The sequence below is a fragment of the Glandiceps talaboti genome, chromosome 5, assembly GCF_964340395.1.
Source record: "Glandiceps talaboti chromosome 5, keGlaTala1.1, whole genome shotgun sequence".
In the NCBI taxonomy this organism is placed as follows: domain Eukaryota; kingdom Metazoa; phylum Hemichordata; class Enteropneusta; family Spengelidae; genus Glandiceps; species Glandiceps talaboti.
In genome coordinates, this window is record NC_135553.1 from 23,771,167 (window position 1) to 23,790,924 (window position 19,758).

A 19,758-nucleotide genomic window follows, 5' to 3' on the forward strand; every position below is an offset into this window, starting at 1 on the left:
GTGGGATTGTGTATAACTACATGTAACTCCATCTTACAGTCTGAATATAAACCAAAAGTGGACACGATAACGGCAACCGTTTATACATAGACTATTGTTTATATCATCACTTCAACTGGATTTCAATACAGCTCTTGTTGGTAATTTAAAATTCAGCACAGAATGTTGTGCTAGGAAACAGATCATTCTAGGCATTGATTATGATTGCTAGATTTGAATGCTGACAATGAGTTTCTCGGCTACTGAGATGTCAGGTTTGTCAGTTCCTGATTTTAAATGAATTATTCATATTCAATATATTGAATTTTGTTGGATAATAAAGAAGTATTATTATGTATACTGTATTTTTCATTTTCCAATTTAACAATAGTTTCTACTAGCTTTATACATAGAGTTGTTATTCACACTTAAAATCCAGTTTCACAACAGTAAGTGAACTTCAGAATCTCTGTATGTTTCTTACCTTCTGTGTGGTCCAAGAATGATTAGAATTAAAAGAAAAAAATGGATTATGACGCAGGAATTAAGATATAAAAAACAACAAAACAAGTTGAATATGAGTCGTAATAAAATCTGCATGCCAAACTTAACTGACAAAGAACATTTATATATATTTCTTAGGTCGAGTAAGACGGATGGTTCAATTGTTGGTCACATGACCAAATCTGATTAAAATCTGATGTAGTGAACTTGGCGCGATTTCTTTGTTTACCTCCTACTTTCATTGTCGTTTATTCTTTTTTTGTTCTATAAGTGTCTTGTAGCTACATCTGACACAATACAGTCATAAGAGTTCTCATACAAATCTCAAGCACTCAGAGTGGCTTATAAATTTACTCAACCAATGAGAATGTGTAATACTCCCAAACATATGGGTACATACCGAGTACCTCAGAACACTGTTTGAAAAGAGCTCAAGCACAGAGAACAATGTTGTTGTTATTGTTTGGCAGTTCTCTTTGTTTCAATTTCAGTCGCTGAGTATTATATTGTAAGACGGATTCTCGTTGGCTACACATACGTAGAAGATTTGAATGTGAACTCCTATGGTACCGGTACATGTATATGTCAGATGTATACAAGGCACTTATAGAAAGAACAAAGATGAACCGACAGGGAAGAGGTAAATAAAGAAATCGCACCAAGTTCACAAGATCAGATTTTATCAGATTGAGCATGACCAATGGTTTAACACTAATGTTCTAATCTACTGGCTTCATCAAACTCTTCAAACCCTCAAACTTAAGGCCGGAATATAATGACCTCTAGGTAATTTTGAAAACTACAATTATCATTTGAACACAACTCATTTCTCCCCTTAGTATTTTCAAAACTAATATAAATATCATTTGAACACAATTCATTTCTTCATGAAAATTCTTGAAGTGTGGCAGTACACCTCTTTAATACTCCTTATATCTATCTGTTTATGATGATCTTACACAAATATTATCTTTACTGCATTATCGATTCCTGTTGACTATATTTCAATTTCAATCCCCATCACAACAACAACAACAATAACAACAACAACAACAATAACAATAACAACAACAACACATTTTACACATTATAAGTGTACCTTACTTGACAGTCAATGCAAAAATATAAAACAAGTACATCAAAGCTACATACAGCGCACTGTATGCTAAAAGTTATCAGGGTTAAATTTATATACATTTTCCATATTACAACATTTTAATCAACAACCCTTTGTCAGAACTTTATGGAAAATAATACACAAGACCAAAGATAAGCTCTTGCCACTGCAGCTACATTTGAAGAATTTATATCACAACATCATGTAAATAAGCATAATTATATACTTCAAAGTTAACTGTTGCATGCAAGTTTGAAATTTACTCATGTGATACTTGATACTTGGACCCATACAAGTGTCATGCGTGTTAGTATATAGCGCCCTCTTGAGACAAAATAGCAAAAATAGCAAATGTCTCCAGAGGTATCAGAACATAAAACTTTAAATGTGAAAAATCAAATTATGCCAAATACTTCCAATTTTGAATAGTTCTCCAACCTTATAATCATGAATATTACTTATATATGACATGCATGATATTCATGTTTATGTGACATTAGCATGAGAAATGTTACAAGGCAAGCTTTGTATTGACACACACTACCCTCATACATTTTGCTATTTAGCTCTTAAATTGACAATGCATATCTCTGATGCATACATAACATGGGAGAAGGGGGAGTACACACATATTATATGGCCATACAGGGCACTTTTTCAATTAAATAAAATCCAAACATGGGTCAACTTTCCATCTGAAAATTCCCTATAACCATGCAGTCAATAACGTATATGGGAAACTTCTTCATGCTGTAGAAGTACCTTGACAGCATCAGAATAAAGGTAATTGATTGGAAATACCTAACCATGGATCTATGTTTGGATTATACATGGGTATCTGTTTTGAACCAGGGCTGCATACAACCCTGTCTAAACATTTGGGAAGTACCCACACTATATATGATATTCAAAAGACAAGTCAAGATTTTTTTACCCTAAAATATCAGATTGTTTAGTATTATCATCAGCTTCTGCAGGAGATTTTCCACTGTCTGATAATTTTTGCTTTGGTTCTAAATTCCCATCATGAACTGTTCCTTGATGTGCTGCATGGTAATCATCTGAACTCTGACCTGAAGGAGGATGTAAATCTCCCCGTTCTTTTGATCCATCAAGTCGATCTTGGTAAAGATCATCATTTTCTGGAAGTGGTGGTTTCAATGGATCACTAGGATCTCTCAGCTGATCATCTTTATTATCCTGATTCAAATTTGCTGGCCTTTGATAGGGTCGATTGACAGGTTCATAACTAGATTCTGAAGAAAATGAAGATTTGTCCTCCTCACCAAAAATCTGTTCCGATGATTGCGATATTGATTTGTTGGGATCGCTATCCCATAGTTCTTCATGATCCCGATCCTCACCATAAATTTCTTTGTCTTCTGATGGTTGCGATATTGCTTTGTTGGGATCGCTATCCCACTGTTCTTCATGATTCTCATTAAAATATTCTCGATGATGAGTGGGAACATCTTGTGGTCTGGTCATAGCTGTATGATCATCTTGTGAAGAGTCAAAAACACCACTATTGTGTGGCTCATGATCTCTCTGCAAATATTGATCTCTGGACTTTGTTGACTCTTGTTTTTCCTGAAGTTCTCCTTCAGGTGGTTGTCTTGTAGCTGGCAGTGCCTGGCCCTCTCTATACCTCTTTTGCCTACATTTAATGTAGTATTTTTCATTTTTACCTCCCATTAGGAAAGTTATGCTGTAGCTTGACATGTATGTATGTATGTATGTATGTATGTATGTATGTATGTCTGTCTGTCTGTCTGTCTGTCTGTCTGTCTGTCTGTCTGTGTGTCACTGTGTGTGTGTGTGTGTCTGTCTGTCTGTCTGTCTGTCTGTCTGTCTGTCTGTATGTATGTATGTATGTATGTATGTATGTATGTATGTATGTATGTATGTATGTATGTATGTATGTATGTATGTCTGTCTGTCTGTCTGTCTTTGTATGTGTTCATGTCTGTCTGTCCAGCCTGTTGGTGGACATGGAATCTCCAAAAAACTACTGACCATTTGCAAAAGTAATTAATTTCAGCAATTAGGCTACATTTTAATGAAGATTTCCAGATCGATGATAACAAAGCACACCTGTCACATGTATAGATGTGTATGGATGCATGCACACACCAGACATGGATTTCATTGTAATAGCCCCTTTGGGCGATAAACAAGCAGGGGCTAATAGGTGTCCTGTTTCATCTATAAGTAGTGCAGGTCAAAATTGTGAACATGTTGGGCACAGATTTTAGGATATGGACCCAAAACCCAATTTGAGTAGATTTATTGTGCCAATATTATGTGTACAGCTGCGCAAATATATTTACCTAACCCACATGTGATTCAATATAATATTACAAGTTAGTAAGTCAGCATATCTACCAAAACAGTTTTAATAAACATTGCTGCATCTAGTGTAAAAAGCTAAAGTGTAAAAGGCTATTTTTAAAAAAAGGAAGAAGCCTCTCAGCAGAAGCTAGCTTTAATACATTGACCTCTATGATGAGAATTCTTTTCCCAAGGAAAAAACCTCAACAAAGAGGATTTCTTGGTGGCTTTTTTCAAAAGCAAGGAATACTTGGGGAAATTTATTTTTAGTGATGTCAGGAGAAACCTTATTGGTTAGAGTGGACATCATGTTTACTATGAGGTAATATGGCCCCCTCCTTTTGTTGAAAGAATTAAACTAGATGTACACTTGTTTGTCAACTATTATCAACATTCTCGGCATGAAACCGATATCAATTCTTTCAAATTAAAAAGTGTGGAAGGATACACAGAAAATTTGTCACATCTATACAAAATTTAAATTCTGCACTTGTCTTATCAAATATTATGTGTACATCTTATGGCATATTGTTCTCTTACTTTACACAAAGTGTTTCATATTCATGTAAGCAATATAGTTATGCAGCTTCCATGGATCTGGGTCAAATGTTTGTACATAAAAGAATTGTTAGCAACCAATTTGTTTTAATAAATAATGCATTTACTAAGTATTTCAAAGAAGTGGAAAAGGTTAATATTCAAATCTAGTAGTCTTCGTTTGGCTTGGTGTTTGTATCACAGTAAACTTTAAATTATTCACTGTTATTTTTATCTCCAAGTCTAAAATTTGAAGAGATATCAATCAGAATTAGGTCTTGAGGGTCAGTATTCTGGTTTATACAAAAATCATCCAAGTGTCTGTGTGTGAATATCATAAAAGACAACCAGTATTGTATGATATTTGGTATCACTAGAGAATGAGATTAAGGAATGCAATATGTTCTCTTTTATTCCAAAAGTCTGTATAAGAATAAGATTCATAATTAATTTACTTTTTTGTACAAAGGCACAAGTTATATTCTACTGAAGCTTACATTTCACATCACAAAATGCATCCGCTGAATAAGAAACTATACATTGTTCTTGAGGCTTGAACAATAAAGATACATTTAATTTTGTTTTTATTACAGAAACAGCAATATCATTGTAATATTAAAATGACAGTCAATTTCAAGCTGGCAATATTCATGCATACATTAGACAGGAAATCTCAGATACAGCCTAAACAAAAATTGTATAGTTCCGATAACGTTCAACTTTAGAATAGGTGGGGTTGGTAGATTTTTTTTTTTGATTATTTTTTTTCATGTGTGAGTGTCTAGTTAAAGTAATTATAATACTTTTTCCCTTGTTTTCCATATGGTCTCTGTATTAGTGGTTTCTTTTCATCAGATGTACAGCCATTACAGATTGGAAAAATAGTTTAATTGTCTTTTTACATGTAAGTTGATGTCAGTTTCTGCATCCACTATTTCTCGTGAGACTTCACAATTTTCGCAATTTTATTAATTTGTTATCGAACATGTAAAAAAAAATTTAGGATCAGCAGTGAAAAACTAGATGTGTTTGGGTAACCGGAGCCAAACAATTTTTTTTTTTTGCCTAATAAACACATAAACTAAGTCATCAAAGCACATTAGCACACATTCAGCCTCTACACATAAAACCCCTTACAATGAATATAAGACTGCAGAGTGGTTTAAGTCTGTACAGTTCACTGTGACAGAGTGTCCTCATGCATATCACTATGCTAGTATAGATGGCATGACATGTTGTATCACACAGACTAACTTTAATTTAAAGTTTACAATCGTTTATTATGATAAAGCACCACAATACTGAACAGTGCAAGCACATATCATATCTATACTTGTAAACTTTAATAATTACATTTTCCATAAAAAGACTTGCCATGTGACTCAAATTGCAAATGCATGTATCTTAATATTTGTTGTTGTTGGCATTCCTGTTAACATGTAACCATGGCATCAGAAAAAGGAGTGTATATATCCACAATGATGAATCTTTCAGTCTATACCTTCATCACCTTATACTGTTAATTTAATGTTTGTATAGCTCACTTCAGAAACAGGGACTTAATCCTACCTTTGATAGCCAACCGCATCCATAGGCTGGTCACGATCACCCTCAGTTCCCAGCAAATCATTTGCATATTGATCTGCATTTGGTCTATCTCCATCAAGTTTGCTACCATCATCAGTACTCCCACTCTGTCTCTTCACAACCTCTGTAAAGAAACATGTTTATGCAAGCTTAGGTTTGAGAACCCTGGTGTCAGGGGGGGGGGGGGGGGGGGGGCTGATAAACCATCAATAGATTTCCATACCTTGCTAGTAAAATATCTTTGAAAGTAAACCCTGGTATTAATACCTGGGGAATTCAGGTATCTTCAACCTACTTTGTCTCTTTTTAAAAATATCAAAATTATTGTGAATTATGTGGGAAATTATGTACTTTTTCCCACTTATGTTACAATGTTAGTTAGTTGGGGTAGTAGTAGACTCTTCAGTGGGATTATATTCAACATTAAAATAATAAAAAAATCTAGTTATAAAATTGGTTAAGCTACATATAAACTGTAAAGTAGACATTGTTTAATTAGCAATTGTAACAGATTATATTATGGATATCATAACTCCTGTTTTACTTCATTTCACAAAAGGAGTACATTTATGATCAAATTCATGTCATTTGTAAAATGATTGTTTACGACAAATCATCTGCCGTTTACTTGCAGATATAGAAATATAAGTGCATCCAAATACCACTAGTACCCCAGGCAATTGGGTGGGGCTTTCACAAACTAACTTTTAATACACCCCTGGATATGTGACAAGCAGTATGTACATTACTCACTTCTCTATTATTTTGGAAAATTATTTTCAGAACATTCCTTGTTCAAATAGTCTAGTTCCTATACGGTATCATTACGATTTACCACTCCACTTGGTTATGTTAGAGATCGACCACATCGGCATCCAGACTACATCAAAGTAATATGAATATTGGTGGTAGAATTTCATGGCCTATTCCAATTCTCATGATTGTTGTTAATTATTAACATACCACTGAATCTCAGGTTTCCTATATAAGGTTCTAAAAATGATACCATGTGTGCATATTCTGAACAAAACTCCAAACCACAAATTCTCATGTTTGTAATTTAAACACAAGTGGTATTGCGCCATTGAAGCCATAGTGGTATTTTTTTTTTGGTCCCGTCAGCAGAAACATATGAATGGTTTGTGAGAATGCAAAAATCTGATTAACTCATTAGTATCTTTATTTCTCTGTAACTTTGTAATTGCTTCATTTCATCTGATTTTATTTCCAAGCCTTTGAAATTGTCTTACTACTAAATTTCATCTTAGGCCTAATAAAAAAAATTGTGTGGTTATGATTACGCTCAATTTTAGAATAGGTGGGGTATGTAGATTTTTTATTATATTTCATTATATATTTTTTTTCATGTGCGAGTGCCTAGTTCAGGTTTTCCATTGTTTTCCAAATGGTCTCTGTGTTATTCGTTTCTCCCTATCAGATGTACAGCTATTACAGATTGGATGAAGAACAGTCTTATTTTGTTTTTTTTAAGTTGATGTCAGTTTCCACATCCACTATTTCTCGTGAGACTTCACAATTTTTGCGATTTTATTATTGCTTTCGCAAATACGTGAAAAAAAAAGTTTAGGGTTGGCAGTGAAAAGCTACGTGGGGTTGGGTAACCTGAACCAAACATTTTTTTTAGGTCTTATACACGATACTGCCATTTTCTATTTACGTTGATTTACACACGCGGGTATTATATAATATAGCAATCGTTATTTGGCTCTTGGCTGAAATAAATTCATTGGAATATGAAGAATAATGCTATCAATATAACATATTGATGCAGACAAACAAACAGAGATGTGGACTCATTATATATGAAAGTAAGTACACCGCCACCATTAGTGTTAACATAGTTACATGCAAAATATTTATCGTTGTTATGATCAGTGAGGAACATGGGTAATAACATTGTACAGTACATGTATATCAAAGGGTTGACCTTATTTCCTTCTTGTACACATGGCAAGAGATGTTACAGTCTTTAAAATCGATGACAGATACAGTATAAAATTTGAGTTGTCATTCATATATATATAATTTGGAAACCTTAAGTGTAAATAAGTTATTTAAACATAAATGAAGATGCTGGTATATGAAAGAATAAGCACACACTTCTTGATCCCTTCAATGTTATCAAAATCTGATTGATGTAAACTGTAAGTTATGGCCCTAATAAAAAATGAGTGTAATGTATTAAAATACAAAATGTACATGTACAGTAAAGATTTTTAAGATCTACTTAATTCTGATATTTATCAATGACTCTGATTATTACCTCAGGAGTAAGGCGGTTACTTAATAGATACAATTATCTTAAATGTTTACAAAAATATACATACTCAAAAGTTTGATTTCAACATCAGGAATTTATCATTTATAATTATAATTACAAGAGTGCTCGTAGTGTTCCTGTTAGTTAGTACTTTCTGGAAACATAGAAATTACATGGCTCAATCTCTAATTACCATGTTCAGAATGAACTCACAAATTACAAGAAGATCAACTTATGACGTCACTCATTCACAGAGCATGATGAGCACTGTATGTTTCCGCACTTTGAAAAATCATCATACATAAGCAAATTAATTAGTCTGAACTGTCCCACTACCTCCAGACCTCCCTAGCACTCCTCTACCATGAACAAGGAGAACACAGAAATAGCAATGGCTCATTTATCCATAAATTACAAAAGGGCTCAGTATCCCCTGTACCATTGAACAGATCTAGAGAACACAGAAATCATGGGTTGTGAATTTCTCCTTTTTAATATATATCACATTCGAGAGAACTCAGAAATTACTGTAGAAGAGGACTCAATTCAATTGATTAAATCAGCAGAACACAAAATTTACAAACTGGAGGACTCAGTTCAATACCTCTAGGCTTGTGAGAGGAGAACACATAAATTACACAGGCCTCGATCACCCTATGCAGAGAGATCAGTACTGGGGCACATAATGGTAGGTCATGGCAAAGGGCTTTCAAATGCCATTGAATAAAATACCATAAAAGGTGAATACCATTAGTACAAAGGCTCTTGTAGAAGTACAACCTTATGTTCAACAACACAGGTTATTTGCTCAGCAAGTGCTTTCACTCACCCAACAAAGGTAAACATATTCTACTATCAACTTATTTGCCTATAAAAAAATGTATGTTGAGGGTCACTGTAGTCAATGCTCTCATTCTCCTAGTTTCCCTTTTATGCATGCAACCTTCAATACATCCACTGAAGACTTGTGTGATGCAGAAGCAAATGTTTACTATTGTTATGACAACCGTACTACCCACAATGAAGCAACGTACAATACAAAGAATGAAATGAACTACATCAGCATTTCATTCACATGACATATTTTTAAATGGAGCACACTAATTGTACATAGCACTGTTGTTATTATACCCAGTTAAATGTGGTTCAATATTTTTTTATGTCTAGAAGCAGTTTTACTACATACTTCGAAAGAGTATTTGGGAGGGATAACTCAACTCAACATATTTTGTTTTCATATATATTATCACACATTTTATGTACTGTACATTACTTGCTTTGTCATTATAATACATATTGGTAAAATTATGCAAATGAGCATTCTATACATTCCACATCATGCTGAAGTGGCAATTTTAGACATTTGCTTTTTAATGAGATGTGTACAATTAAAATAACCTAGATGAGATATCATGCCTTATATAATTATAGCCTAGGATGCTGGAGTATAGTCACTCTCATTCCTTGAACATATGACAACATTTTGAATTGTAGTTTGTCAGGTCAAATTCACAACCATCAATACAAAGCTAAATCACTAACACTAGGATATTTTGACAGAGAACACATATAGTACGTGTTACAACCAAAAACATTGCTTCCTTGCTCTGGAATCATACTACATTAGTTCCAAACTCAGAATGTAAATTTAAAATTATATCTGACTTAATCACTCGGTCTTCAGCTGTTATTGTTGTAGTTTTATGATTCAACTTTATAATTTTGTCATGAAAATTCAAAATAAAAGTCCTGTTTTATGTCAACCACAGAGATTTTCCTTCACATATTGATGAGTGTAATTTCAATGTTTTTCACAAATCTTTTTGTTGTTAATTATTGATTTCTGAGCACAGGTCTTCTTTTCCAGAATCGAATAACAGAATGTGGAAATGATTTGATAACTGAAAATGTCAGACTTGAACTTGTAGCGTAGGCTGATGTTGTAACAATAGTTTACATGTGTTTCCTTGGAGTCATAGCCTGTTTGATAGTCTGCTTCCCGATGACAATATTCCGATTTTACGCTATGTTATCTTCACACAATATGTCTAATCGACTGCGTTACTCAAGGCGATAAATGTGGTTCTAGTACCCCATGCTGGGCGCTGAGCAAACGGCACATGTCATTAGTAATCCATTACAAATTGACAGGCTGTTGTCATCACTCATTAATTTAGAACTTTAGCAGATAATAACAAGTTGTCATTCATGTTTTTATTGAAAGAATGTGCTAGAAAGCTCTCATCATCATAGAATTTTTGGTTTTGTTGATCTTGGAGGGGAAACAACTTTTACCAAAACATCCCATTTAATAATATACAGTAGTAATAGCCGTACTGAGGTAGACGGACAATTTTCAACTGTAGATGGCTAAAATGTGATGGGTTGCTGTTGCTGTTGTCAAAGGTCAAATGTTGTTGACCTTTCTCATATTTCTCGGACTGACATGATATGCAAATATCCAACCAACCGAACTCCACCTCCAGTCTGCTTAAACTAAAATCACATGGGGACACAACAACGTCATTATTTTTATATGAACACTGTAGGGGCGAGCACATAATTCTATGCGATAGTAACAAGATTGGCTAGATGTAATGTGTGAAGATAATGTAGTGTAAAATCAGAATACAGTCGTCAGGAACTAGACTACCTGTTTGAGATTCAGGCTTATTAGTTGTTACATACATACTCATCGCCTCATCAAATGATGAAATGGTGACAATATTAGCAATGCCAATTAATCAGAATCTAAGGTGTTTGAAGGTTGTATAGGCCAGCTTTGTTAATTTATTGGGTAGAAAATGAATATAACCTTGTATAGGTGATATATGTGTATGTTATGTCACATCCTCAACACATGCAGACACTGAAAGGCAACTGACCTGTATCAACATTCACAGTACATACAGTACAGTATTGAAAAGAAATGACACCAGAAAATACGTAAAATTACACTTGTTCACATACTATTCAATCTGATGCAAGGACCTTGGCACAATTTCCTTATTTACCTCCTACTTTTGAAACAAAGAGAACAAACAATAATAATAATAACATTGTTGTCTGCGCTCAAGCTATTTTCGAAGAGCATTCATTTACTCTTAATTGAACCTCACCCCCACCCCATAGATTAATTCAGCTAATTATCAAGTACATTATTATAAATAGAGTTAATATACTTGTAAACCCATGTCAATAACTGTTACACGTAATGATATACTTGCATCATATAATGAATTGTTTGCATATAAAGATATGTTTGCATCAATGATCATATAGTCAATATATTGTTTTCTTTAGTCTTAAGACAGCTGCGGCTTTCCATACATGTACACGAATTGACCAGTTTGCACTCTTCAAGGCCCTTGTTTGTCCTGTTCATAATTGTTGAACAGTTTAATCATGGCACGGGCTCAAAACTCCCCTCCCTTCATTGACATGACCAAACTGCTAATTTTAACCAAAATGTTTTTGAAAAGGTTGACTACGCATGCACGTTATATACGATGTGCAATCTCCATGTGGAGGGCACTGTCTACGATATCATCGTCAGGTAGCTGGTCACAAATGAATTTACCCTGCTCAAGCTTTAATAGGTGCTTTGCCTAGTTTAGTATGATATCAAATGTATGGACACTTAAGTACAGGAGCATGGCTCATGATTTTGTTTAGTTATTGAAAACAAGATGACCCCACCACCCCCCTTTATTCACTTCGTAAAAATGATGACCCCTCCCTTTTTGAGTCCCAAATTGAGGTGACACCTGCACGCCCCCCCCCCCGCCGTAAAAACTGATCGCTCCCTTAAGAACGTTCGCAAAAAACATCGTCACTGATGATACTACAGTATTGCGGGAACAAAATAATTTAAAATATTTGTACAGGCTACAGCTAGCCTACATTATTACATACTAAATTAGTAGTAATAGTATGAGGACTGTGTGCATGCTTAAAATATTGAGCTAACAACGTGACATTTGGATCACTGTTTCCTTCTATTAAATGCTATAAATTTCGAACTGGTGCATTCTTATAACATAATGGGTAAATTACGATCAAAATTATCGTGATGATATAACTTTTACAAATTACATTGAAAGTTTACGTGAACATTTTGAACTTGCCTCCACCTTGCAGACGCCATTTTGCTTGTATTTGCACATGCGCATAACGAAATTCTTCAGTTTTTGCGATATTGCATTTATGACCATCCACCCACAAAAGCATAACATACCGCTTTTATTGACACTGAAGTGAGTTCATTGTATCTAAGTGCCATTCATTTACTATAGTATGGTGAACATTCTTTCATTTCTCAATTTGATGGCAAATATTTGTATTTAAAACAGATCCCATTAAAAACAAAATTTATTTTGGTGAGAACCTAACCCCCCCCCCCCCCCAGCATAAGAATTTTTTTTATCCAATATTGAACTATTGATACTGTCCCTAATATCGACATATTTGGCCGATAATATGTGAAAGGGGTAAAATATAACCGGTTTCTTAGATCGTGTAAGTCTATAACCGCGATTTCGCAGTGTGTGGACTTACGCTATCGATCCTAAAACACGTGATATATATTTTACCCCTTAACATATCATCGGCCAAATATGCTAATATTATCAATGACCCATCAGTATTCTATTGTATTCTGAAACATATCTTGGGACATGAGTTAGTTTCTGTGGACACACACGATCAAGTGCGAAACACACAGTGAGACACCGGTAAACATATACTACAATCTGGCAAGATTTCTGAAGAGAAAATTGTTGTATATATAATTTTGGTGAAAATTCTCAGACCTACTGAAAATTTTAAAAGTTCACAAATCGTTACAGTTCATCTTCCCTGCGTAACTTCAAATCAATTGACAATGGAAATAACAGCAACTAAGCTCATGACAACTCATAAACTAAAGTTATAACCACTACTTTTGCAGATTGATTCTGTGCCTCTGATAAGTTGAAAAGTTTAACCACAGAAACGTCTGTTGTTACATGTAAATGCATTATATTTGTACCAATTGGAATAAGCTTACTTGAAAAATAAACATATGCACGCACGATCTTCAGTATAACGTTGAAACTTCCTCATTCAAACTTCGAAGGATATAATATATAGCTTTGACTATTACGTCATCATGATATTTATTTCAATATGTATATATTGAATACAAAAATAGGAACTTAACGGAACAAAATAAAATAACGTCGAAATAACTTGACTCTAAACAAGAATTAGTCACCATAGCATCATCGCAGATGAAAGTCATATACAAATGTAATATGAATTTCAACAGAACATGTATATGTTTCTGTATATACTTACTGTGTGCTTTGAGGTGTTTGATGTCCACTGCATGTGCCAAGCCTGTGAAGAGAAAGGAGGTGTAAATATAAATATCCGGAATATGAATATGAATATGAATATGAATATGAATATGAATATGGATATGGATATGAATATGAATATGAATATGAATATGGATATGAATATGAATATGAATATGAATATGAATATATCACGAATGTAGGGGTATGAATATAATAATTTCATACACATAATAATATATATATGGAATAAAAACATGTATTGTATAAGTACGATTCCGGTTTATCAATGTACATGTATTACAGTACTAAAATCTGTTAGATTCAAAGTTACTAAAGCGCTCAAATTGTTGAATGAATGAATGTATGTACATGACTGTATGTGCGTGTTTGTGTAATTCGTGTAATTAATAAATACAATGTAAACATTGATATTGTGGAATTCAAACTTTTATTAATTAGTGCTGACAAGAACAAGATAATAACCACGTATACACAGAAGAAATCAATCTATGTTTGATTCAAACTTTGAGTGATATTTTAGCTTTGATCATGAAGAATATTTTATAATTACGTATTCTAGGTCAAACCAGGTTAAAACGCGACAGATGTTTGCATGCTCTAGCTAGAAGACTCCGATTCTTCAAAATAGGCGTTGTCCAGCCTGAGGTTTTGATCAAATATCGCATACCACGTACCGGTGCAAAAGAATGGAAATTTGATAAAATATATTCCTCAAAAGAACCTTATATTAAACTGGATAGAGGTAGTTTGTTTGTTCGTGTTTTCACATGTATGTTTGTTAACAAATAAATGCTCACAACTAGCTTGAGACTCTGAGAAGACCTTGACGTATAGTCAAGTCAACGCAGTGATGCAAACAGTCGATCGGGTTGTCGGTCAAAGTCGCATAATTTAGCATGATTATATGCTATCCCGGTTTAATTTAATTTCGAACCATTTACATTTACAAGTCCTTATTTGATTAATTTTGTATTTTCTTCATGAAATAAAACTGATTAGTGACAGATGGCATGTACGGAAGCTTAATGAGGACACAGGAGTAGGTTGTTGTTGTTTTTACATGTGAGTAGTTGTTTTTTTACCATGTGAGTAGTTTTTTCTTCTTTTTTTTTTCTTTTTTTTTTTTACATCGAGAGTAGTTTTTTCCCATGGTAGTAGCTTTTATTTCATGGGAGTAGTTTTTCTTACCATGGGAGTAGTTTTTTTAGTAAATAAAAACTACTGCCATGGTAAAAACTAAAAAAGAAAGTATTCACATGGTAAAAAACCACTCCCATGAAATAAAAAGAAAATACTCCCATGGGGGAAAAACTACTCCCAAGGTAAAAAAACAAAAACAACAAAAACAAACAAAAAACCCAAAAAAAACCCTACTCCCATATATATATATATATATATATTGTAAAGTTGTAACTTCTGCGAATGATTTTGAACATAAGGTACATCACTAGGCTTGTATCAAGACTTACTAGTAAATAACATGACTCAAACGTCAGATCAGTCGATATATATCCCAGGTGATGACATCGACATCTTGCCAAATGGTGAGGGTAAGGTTTATATTTCAGGGGAGAAATCGAAAGTGAATCCAAATACATAAACACATTCGCAATGAACTAATCGAGTACAGAAATATATACACCTTTCCAATGGTTTTTATATTGCGAATGTTATCATATACGCTGCTGGGTCATGTCTTTCAGTTCATACTATGCTATTCAATGTTGTTTAGGTGATATTTATTGCTGCGTCCAGAGGAAAGTCACGAATAATGTTTTACTTTACAACTCACGATCGTACGATCACGGAGCTGTATTTGAGAATTTCGTTTGTGTTCCTCGTCCCTATGGAGCTAGCTATGACGTGTTTTCTGTTCAACTTCGACTAGAGAAACGGGATCTCCCTATTTACTTTTCATTGCACACTGGTCTGAGCACAATAAAATATATTGACAGTACAGACGTCTTTACATGACTTGCACTTGTATGGTGTTCATTGTGTTTTCTTAAAGTCCCATTATCCTTTGCTCCTCCCGGCCCCGCAATGTATAAGTAGCTATGAATAGTTCACTATATAGGATCGCCAAGCATATACAACTGCAGCTGACGAGATGTGATTTACACAAGATATATTGGTAGCCTACATAGGGTTAACGTTTTACAATGTTTAGTCTAGCCTTCAGGTGCGTGGTTTGTTTTGTTTGTTGTCTCCAGAGCTAGTGTATTACAAACCATTGGTGCATAACGATGAATGGCATTTTTAGGGGCCAAAGTGAACGTTAGAAATGCTTTGACTGTGGTTACGTTGTGGCAGTCGTTGGAAGGACAATTGTGACTGTAATTCTCCTTTTAATTACCTCTTAAACTAATATTATCAGCATATATAGTAAGTCCCTTTCCCTGTGTAGGGTTTATTGCTTCTTCTTTTTTTCCCCTTTTTTTGACCAGGTTGAGCATTAATGTATACCTTTCTCATGGTGTTGTTATGATCCAAGGTTACCTGAAGGTTAAATTTCGTTTACAAGTAATGCTAGACTATCGGCTATCGGTATACAATCGTTAACGGTCTTGTTTTCAAAGCTTATGGGTATAGTGGCACTGGGGTACCCTAGTATTAGGCATATAATTCAAACTTCATTGACTACTATACAGATAGCAACGCCAACGGTAAGGTCACTCGATTCAACACATGTTATTTTCCAACACGAGAAAAAAGACGTGGTCTGTCAGCTTACCTTCGGAGACCAAAAGGCCAATGACACACAACACAATCGCCGTTTTCATCTCGTACGATTCCTTGAAAGAGATAACAAAATTATAGCAGATGAATCTTTGTCGATATTAAGGCACGTATGTTGGTTATGTATAACAGCAAACCAATGCACTAATTAAGCTTAGATCATTCTGTATTGGAGAACGTGATCATCTGAAAGAGTCACTGGTCAAGAAAACACTATACAAATTCGTCAATTTTAATTCTTTGCGATTAACTGCTACATAGTACAGTCACAATGCATTGACATTAACATCATGGTGGGTAACTGATTCGACATATTACATTTACTGTAATTTCATTTGATAAAGAAGATTTTGGCCTTGGAAACTCACCGTGCATTTAAAAACGCACAGTTGCTTAGAAACGAGTGTTTCTTTTTAACTGAAGAAAATGGAAAACGAATGTCGAAGAGAATGCGGAAAAAGGCTGACTCACCTCTGGCCAATATATCGGTGTATTTGAGCAACGCTATACCTCTGATGTAAGAAGAATCTTACCGGTCTCTCGCCTTTTATACGTCGCTGACGATGCAGAAGAGAGTCTTTTGTTAAGAGCGTGACGTCACCAAATCTACCTTTCATATCGTATATGGTATATAGCTATTATGTTCCTGTATCACGTGATCTACCACTACGCGATATCGCTTTTACAAATTGTCTGAACACAATGTCACATGGGTGTATCCTTTATTCGTAGCCGAACAACGACAAAACTGTTTATCGGTGTTTCGATAACTAAAAGATACTAATTTTGAAGGTTTTTTTTTTATTTGGAGAACGTTAAAGAGAGAAGTGCCAGGTACGAAGTCTTTTAACCTAATGCGTCTTCTTCACCTCCCGGTCTTTGTGACGTATACCTAGTTAGAAGCACTCGATAATCAAGTTCCAAGCCTTATAACCCGAAGGTTCAAAAATATAAACATGCATCTCGATCATGTCTCAACTCTCAAGGTGTTTTATTCCGTATCTTCTATACTAACCCGGTAAACGAGTATGTACCCGAAGATTCAAGATGGAGGTTCAGCATTGACTGCTTCGGAAATACAAGCCATACTGACAACTAAAATGTGACGGACGAAATAAAAATGATTTGCAGCTGTAGTAAGTTTGTTCAATTTCAACCAGTACCAGTTTGAGTTAGAACAATTAAGTAAGAAAAATCGTCAAGATTTAGTATGCTCTCTCGATGACGATGGAGAAACCATTTTTGGGGAGTAATTTTGATATTGCGTAACTTTTATCAGATTTCGTCAGTGGGAATTTATTAATTAATTAGAGAACAATTGGAACTAGTTCTTGAATAGTACAACATGTGAAGAATAAGCTACCTGTGTTTCCTACATGTGCAGTATATATGACATACCATACGTTACCCAAACTTTATTAGATTGTAATTATAAGCTTTGTGATATTTTTGACGAAACACCTCAACACATTATTTTATTAGTTATTGAAATTTGAAGTTTTCTTCTTGAAAACATGACTATTACTGGCTTACAGCTAGATATATGGAAATTTCAGGAGATTATTAGTGTCCTTATTATATATTCAATTCAGGTTTGAAACTAGTTGCATGCAAGGAGACTTGTATATTTAGGAAGTTGACGTTATTATACGTAAACTCAGTCCTCCAGACTCAGGTGTAAAGCAAAACCATGGGGGGGGGGGGGTATATATGTACTAAATCTTCATTCTGGGTTAATCTACCGATTCTAGGCATGGATTACTGGATGTGCACGTTCACGACACTTTCATCTAAACTCAGTCATATAAGGGGTGAGATCAATAGTTCAATGTAGGATAAAAACTAAATTCTTATACCCCCTTCTAACTTTAAATTAATTGGCCAAATTTCAAAATTGCTTCAAACCATACAATCAATTTCATTTCAAATCAGTATGTAGTAGTATGTAGTGCTATGTTGAGTATAAAGCCAGTATGTAGTAGTATGTAGTGCTATGTTGAGTATAAAGCCAGTATGTAGTAGTATGTAGTGCTATGTTGAGTATAAAGCCAGTATGTAGCAATATACAGTGCTATGTTGAGTATAAAGTCAGTATGTAGTTATGCAGTGCTATGTTGAGTATAAAGTCAGTATGTAGTTATGCAGTGCTATGTTGAGTATAAAGTCAGTATGTAGTAGTATGCAGTGCTATGTTGAGTATAAAGCCAGTATGTAGCAATATACAGTGCTATGTTGAGTATAAAGTCAGTATGTAGTTATGCAGTGCTATGTTGAGTATAAAGTCAGTATGTAGTAGTATGCAGTGCTATGTTGAGTATAAAGCCAGTATGTAGTAGTATGTAGTGCTATGTTGAGTATAAAGCCAGTATGTAGTAGTATGTAGTGCTATGTTGAGTATAAAGCCAGTATGTAGTAGTATGCAGTGCTATGTTGAGTATAAAGCCAGTATGTAGTAGTATGCAGTGCTATGTTGAGTATAAAGCCAGTATGTAGTAGTATGTAGTGCTATGTTGAGTATAAAGCCAGTATGTAGCAGTATGCAGTGCTATGTTGAGTATAAAGCCAGTATGTAGTAGTATGCAGTGCTATGTTGAGTATAAAGTCAGTATGTAGTAATATGTAGTGCTATGTTGAGTATAAAGCCAGTATGTAGTATGCAGTGCTACATGTATGTTGAGTATAAAGCCAGTATGTAGTAGTATGCAGTGCTATGTTGAGTATAAAGCCAGTATGTAGTAGTATGTAGTGCTATGTTGAGTATAAAGCCAGTATTTAGTAGTATGCAGTGCTATGTTGAGTATAAAGCCAGTATGTCACAGTAGTAGTATGCAGTGCTATGAATACAAAGCCAGTATGTAGTAGTATGCAGTGCTATGTTGAGTATAAAGTCAGTATGTAGTTATGCAGTGCTATGTTGAGTATAAAGTCAGTATGTAGTAGTATGCAGTGCTATGTTGAGTATAAAGCCAGTATGTAGCAATATACAGTGCTATGTTGAGTATAAAGTCAGTATGTAGTTATGCAGTGCTATGTTGAGTATAAAGCCAGTATGTAGTAGTATGCAGTGCTATGTTGAGTATAAAGCCAGTATGTAGTAGTTTGCAGTGCTATGTTGAGTATAAAGCCAGTATGTAGTAGTATGCAGTGCTATGTTGAGTATAAAGCCAGTATGTAGTAGTATGCAGTGCTATGTTGAGTATAAAGCCAGTATGTAGTAGTATGCAGTGCTATGTTGAGTATAAAGTCAGTATGTAGTAGTATGCAAGGCTATGTTGAGTATAAAGCCAGTATGTCGTGAGTAAAAATAATTCTTTTGCTGA

The 19,758-nt window shown here is 34.5% G+C and overlaps 1 long non-coding RNA gene across 1 annotated transcript; it reads right to left on the reverse strand.

Moving 5' to 3' along the window:
• Positions 1-6,073: 6,073 nt before the first annotated feature.
• Positions 6,074-16,485, reverse strand: LOC144435125 (uncharacterized). Its single transcript, XR_013480882.1, has 3 exons — positions 16,434-16,485; positions 13,674-13,715; positions 6,074-6,179 (listed from the first exon to the last, which is right to left on the reverse strand). It is a non-coding gene; the product is annotated as an uncharacterized LOC144435125 (long non-coding RNA).
• Positions 16,486-19,758: the final 3,273 nt, after the last annotated feature.